Raw genomic sequence first — 7,104 nt, 5'->3', positions numbered from 1 at the left:
CAGTTGTTGTTGATTAGTTATGGTTTTTTTTTTTTTTTTTTTCATGTGGCTTCACTGATAGGCCTCTCTAGCTAGTTAGTTGATTAAAGAAGCAATTGACTCAAGATTGAGCTTTGCTTAAGCATGCTAAATTAAAGTTTCCTTTTCTTTTCATTGATTGATCGTCACAAGGCCCAAGGAGCATATTACTTCAGATAAAAGGGATCCCATGAGCATCATACCTATTTTTATATTATACTATCATATCATATGACAGTAATTTAAGTGACGCCAACCTATATTTCAAGCAAAAGCATACATTAAATTATACTATTCACGGATCACATAACTAATTTATGATTTTTAATCAAATAGTCTATAGGAAGTTGGGAGGAGAATATTTTTTTTGCATATATTCACGGTAGTTAATAAAGATTAATCATTATTTCGGATAAAAATAATTTTGTATCAATTTCATAATTAAAAAAAAGACTTAATTATTAATTTGGTTTATAAATTATTTTTAAAAATTTAATTTGATGTCCAAATTTTTAAAAGATTCAATTTAATTTTTCAATTTTTTAAAATGTATCAATTTGTTCCTATGTATTTTTATAAAAAACTTAAGGATTAAATTAATTTTTTTAAATGATTAAATTGACGTATTTTTTAAAATTTAATGATCAAATAGAATCTTTTTGAAAACTTAAGAATCAAAAAGTAAATATTTTAAAATAATTTAAAAATTAAATTGATAATTAAGTCTTAAAAAACACTTTACGGCATATTTGGCCATTATTTTTAACTATATTTAGAGTACTTTTAATAGAGTTATTAATTTGTGGTTTTTTTTCATTTATGGGTATTTAAACTTGAGATTTATTTATTTATTGGCAGAAACTTGAGTTTTTTTTTTTGTACAAACTTGAGATTTAGTTATTCTACAGTTTTACAATTAAAACTAAATGAGGTAGAAGCCATATGTAAGGACAATAAAATAACTTTTTGTTAACATTAAAAATATATTTTTTGAGAAGTTCAATAAAATAAATGTAAATATTTAAAGGTTAAATGTCTCTTTTGGTCTTTTATGATTTAGTATTTTTTTCATTTTGGTTTTTTAGGTTTTAAAACTTTCATTTTGATTTTTAAGTTTTAAAAGTTTCATTTTAGTCTTTATTGACAATACTAATATGAAAACTTTTTGTAAACTTAGATGATCAAAATGAAATCACTTAAAAATTTAATGGACTAAATTCAAACTATTTAAAAATCTCAAAGGACCAAAATATATAACACCACTTGAAATGAAATCGTTTCAATTTATATGTTATATCATCATTCCAATCAACATTAATGAACATGTCACATTTTTTTTTAACATATTTAACCTTTATGCTAAAAATAATCAAAATAAAATCATTCAAAAATATAAATGATTAAAATGAGACTTTTAAAATTTAAAGGACTAAAATAAAAAAAAATATTAAAGCATAAAGAGCAAAAATGACATTTAACCATATTTAAATTAATTTGTAACTTTCATTATAACTTTTTAAGGAATTGCATTGTTATTAGAATGTATAAAAGTTAAAATTTTAATTAGAAATGATGATATGTATGCCTTTCAAAGCAATTTTTATAAAAATTGATCAACAAAATTTATAATAATTTATAATTAAATGATAACATAAAAATATTTTATATCGTTACTATATAAATTATATAAATGATAACTTAGAATTATTCCAATGTTGATTTGAGCTAGACTGCAAATTACTGGTAGACAGAATTTCTCAACAATAAAAGGTTGTTCTGATTTAAATATTATGCTACCGAATAAATGAAAGGGAAGTTTGAATCATTTTTCAAACTCAGGTGAATTTTGTAAGATAGCAAGTAAATCATGTTACTCATTTATTAGTAAGAGCATCAAGATTTTATGTTAGCATCAATGCTTTTCATCTAATTAATACCTTCATGTATTGCCACTTCTATCTTGAATGAAAATATCTAAGTTTTCTCTTGTAAAAAAAAATATATTTACTCTTCAACAATTTAAAACAATTTTAATGGTGTTCACCATTAAAGATGCTTAAATAACTTTTCATAAATGTTGGGTTAAATTTAACTTGCAAAGTTAACATCTCATCAACGATTATTATTCATTAGTACATACTTTTCTACTAAATTTTTTACCTCACAAAACAAGCATTTCTCATGACCCAATGCTACTTCCTTATCCAAATATCAAACTCAAATAAATGAATAGAGAATGAATTTCACTGAAATTAAGTTTATTACTCGATGTACCGAAATAAATTATAAAATAATATATAAAAGTGCTCTTTCCAGTCTTGATTGTAAGAAAAAAAGAAATATTTCATATTTATTAAAAAATTAGTTAATTTTATTGAATTGTGTTATTTTTAATTAAAAAATAAACATTTTTTTTAAACTATTATTTGTTGGAACTTGATATCAAGTATAAGAAAAGTCTTTAACCTTATTAAATGAAAGATATTTTGGAGAGAATTTTATTAAATAAGATATAAATAATTGAGATTTATTTATATTTGAGAAAAAATAAGAAGCTTTTGTAATTATATTTGAGAACGATGAAATTACGTGAATATTGTCAAAGGTAGCTAACATGATATCCATTATGATAATAAAATAGTTTGTGTGTGCCTAATATGATGCTAAACTTAAAAAAAAATCTCAAATTTCTAATGGGAAAGTCAAAAAATACTATTGATTTTGTGGTGTCTAAAATCTCTATGACAAAGAAAAGCAACGTAGTTTATGTTTTCTTTGCGCTAATCTAATTCTAATGTGACACAAGCCACCTTAAAAAAAATACTTTCTTTAAACAACTAATATAATATTAAAAAAAAAGAGGGAAAGGAATCCCACAGGTTGGTTCATCGAGAAACAAAGGTAAAAATATAAGCACCATTTTGAGGGAAAAAAAATAGAAGATGGAAAGAAAAAAAAAGTTTGGATCCAATTCAGCTCCCACATTCAATGCATCAGATTCGGGTTACGACTTCCCCACCAACAAAGATTAAAATAAGAACATAGAAAATTGATATTTAAAGGACAAAAGGAATCTCTCCATTTTGGGATGAAGGCTTATCTTCTCTGGATCCAATACCCTCTCTTGATTTATAACAATATCCTCATCACCACGTTATTCCAGTGCTTACATTTACATTAATTCATATTATTATTCTACTCTCTCTTCCTAATTAATTTTTTTTAAGCCCCTCCTCAATTATTGTTGTCAAAATTATTCTATACAATAATGTATCTTTCCTTGTCATTCCTCATTGTGTCATTAAATATCAAATCAGGAACAAAGTGGTTGTATACGTTACAATACAAGGACACTCTTTGTTTCACAGACTGGTTCTGACAATTTTTTTTCTTCGAATTATTGGCTCTTTGATCATTTGATTTAGATTCTACTAGAAAATTCCATGGGGAAAGGTTAGTGCATGCTCTGAAGCCATGCCAAACCTGAAGCTACCACTCTTCCTTTTTTTTTCTTTTAATTTATTTTTGGCATTATAAATTGAAGTTGGTGTTCTTTTATTTGGGGGAGGGTGTAAAAAATATTATTATTTTTTTAAAATGATTTTCTTATTGGACTTCCAAAGATCCACAAAAAAGTTGGTGTTGTTTTATCATCACATGGAGGAAGCATTGAGTTAGAATGGGATTGTGATTTAGAAATAAGTAAACGACAGACAAGAATCTGAAAGTTTGATTGCATTGTTCTTTTGTTCTTAAGGAATCTAGTTTAGTTCAGAGATGAGAAAATAAAATTTGTCAAAACAATCTGTCCATGTGTTTGGTGAATAGATCCATTAAGTTTAGAGGGGCAAGGAATGTTTATTAAGATTTAAGGGTGCTTTCTTGATGTAAAAGCAAGTAAAATGCCTTTTTGTTTTTTAATTAGTTTCATTGGGTAATCAAAGTTTGAATATTAATGTAAAATTAAATGGGTTTGCTAGAGAAGTTTTTATTTTGAAACACAAGATTTAATTTAACCACCTATAGGAAATCGTATGTACACATAACTGCAAGGATCTAGATCATGCCACATGAAATTTTGAAAATTCTGACTATTTAAATTTTCACACAAACTGATAGGAGGAGAAAAACAACTAGAGAGACAAAAAGATAAATAAAAAAAAAAACTCCATATTGCTGTCTAATCATGCCTTTCCTTTAATTCCACATTGCAACATCAAAGACTAAAATACAATTAGGATAAAAAAATGAAAAAATTATGATGCACTACATTATTGATTTGGAAAATTAAGATGAAAAGGAGGGGGTGGGGGGGAACATCTCTTTTGGTCGGATAGGATAGGGTTACTTTTTTCCTTGGTCAAAAAGAGATTTCCATGTGTTAGAAGTCTTGTTGTTCCGTGACTAAGATTATCCTTACAAATCAAGGGCAGAATGTGGGCCTGTGATTGTGCTTCAGAGGAAATGCTTAATTTGGTTGCATGTCACTCACTTCTCTTAGTTGGTTTTGGTTGGTTGTTGTGGCGAACCTGAGTGACATAACAAAGGAAGAGTGTGAGTGGCTAACTGGAAATGACCTTTGTGGCTAATTGAGTGCGCCACAACCTACTTGGGTCGTCCACACACACAATAAGCCCAAAAAAACAGTGACATCAGGTTGTTCATGAGATTTTATGGGTTGATGAAAACATACTATATAAATTTTTCTTATATTTAAGTATTTAAAAATAAATACGTAATATCATAAAAATATATATTTTATATCACTAAATAAATAAAATAATTTTAATAAATCTAAAAAAAGATATATCATATTTTTATTTAATTTACCCTTATGTTATTGTCTATTATTTAATTTATATCACTATAAAAGTTACATATCCATAAATATTTATGTATAAAATAGGCATGATAAAGGATAAATATGAAGGTGGATTTGACTCTCTTGATTCCTATGCTTGCAAAAGATAAGAATGGTTTAAAAAAGATAATATATTTTTGAAATTAATTCATTGTCCGTCAAATTTTGATAAACTTGCATGGATATATATTTTTTAAATATTAATTATATATGATTTAATTTATTTTTTTTATCTTTATTCCCATAAAGAAAATTCTCTAACTCCATCTTTATTTTCTACCATTGATAAAATATCATTTCATATTAAAGTCTACATATATTTTATTCTTTATGAAAATATTAAATTTAGTTTTATTTCCTTTATAATTTTAATTTTGATTTATCTTTTTTCAATATGTTGATATATCATAGAATTGAAAATTCAATTAATATGAATTTATGATTGTAACATGTCACGAAAATTAATTAAATGAGTGACACTTTTTAATCACATGTCACATTTTAATTTGAATAAAAAATAAGACATAAAATAAATAAAAAAAATTAATTTATTTATAAAAACTATAGAATAAATTATTATGAAAAATATAATTTTTCAAAAAATTTTGGACCCCTTTTAGTCGTGGGCTCAATATCATCACACCTCCGAACAATCCTTAAGCCCGATCTTGATTGGCATTTGTGACTAACACCCATTACTTGTTCTTGGTTTTTTTTTAACCCAAATTTTTTAATCAAAACTTAGAGATTAATTCTTTGAAGTTTGAAATCTAGTTAAAAGACTGACTTTTCCCAATAAATTTTCTTTCGTAACATGGACCTGAAGATCTATCCCTGATCACATATTAAAAAATATGGTTATTCAGTGGGCAGATTTAGGACCTTGGATTAATAATGTGGGCAAAGAAGCTAACTAGCACTTTATAGGAAAAAAAGATAGAGTTTCACTTAAGAAGAGTAAAATATTGGAGTAGTGAGTTCTAATATAATAAGTTAGAGGGCGTAAAATACAAAGATTCAAGATATTTACTTGTAATTTTATCTAAGTAGTCTGTCAATGTGATTTTGATCAATCATATGATATTTTATATTGAATAGGATTTCTTTGTACAATCGTGGTACTTGTATTCTATAATGCAAAATTGGCTATACTGTTTATTTAGTAGTATAAATGACTTTTTGTAAAAAGTTTTACGAAAGATTTTGTAACTAATCAGGTACGTGAGTGGAGGAATAAGGCACTGGTTTTAGGAGAAAGAATGCAGCTCCAAAAAGAAATTTTACGGTTTCGTGTATATCACAAAAGTTTGTCCGTACGTTTTAACGTTTTCTTTCAACTAATTATTAAGGTCTTGACCTACATATCCATTCCTGCCTAAGGAAGATATCCCCAGTACTAATTGAACTTTTTATTTTTATTTTTTGAGAGACAGTACTGATTGGACCTAAATTACTTCATGTGAGACTATTGTTAAAACCGTCCTTATCTTCATTATTTTGTTAGTTTGTACTGTGCTTAAGGTTTCAGTTTCATTCATCATATTAATACTTTTTTCCCTATTGTGGCCTTTTTTTTTTGTCAATTGCCATGACATTAGAGAGATACAGAGTGACAATTGTAATCGGTTTTGTTAATTAATAAATATAAAAATTAAGGATAAATAAATTTTTAGTCCCTCAATTTCTTTATATTATAATTTTTAGTCACTCAAAATTTATCTTGACAACTCTTAGTCATCCATTATTTTTGGTGAGCATTTTTAGTTCTTCAATTTGATTTTCTATTTTTAGTCCTTCATTTATTTATATTATTTAAAATTAGTTCAACATATATAAAAAATGAGGAATTAAAAATGGATAAAACAAGGACTAATCTTGAACAATACAAATAAATGAAGGATAAAAAATTGACAAAAAAATTTAAGGGACTAATAATGTTGATGGGAAATTAATGGAGGACTAAAATTTGTTAAAGTTTTTTTGAAGGACTAAAAATTAGAATTTGAAAAAGTTAAGAGAAAAAAAAATTAATTAATCCTAAAATTATGATAGAAATAAATTGATAACATTAAATATTATATTTTTTAATGATTTTTTCTTTATTCTTTAATGATTATATTAATAGTGTGTTTAAATTTAGAATCATTTTCTATTCTTGAGAATTATATTTCTTGAAAATCATGTTCTCAGGAATCATACTTTAATACTTGGGAATCATAATTGTT

Source organism: Glycine soja, chromosome 15 (genome assembly GCF_004193775.1).
Source record: "Glycine soja cultivar W05 chromosome 15, ASM419377v2, whole genome shotgun sequence".
Classification (NCBI taxonomy): Eukaryota; Viridiplantae; Streptophyta; class Magnoliopsida; order Fabales; family Fabaceae; genus Glycine; species Glycine soja.
This window is presented reverse-complemented; position numbering follows the sequence as displayed.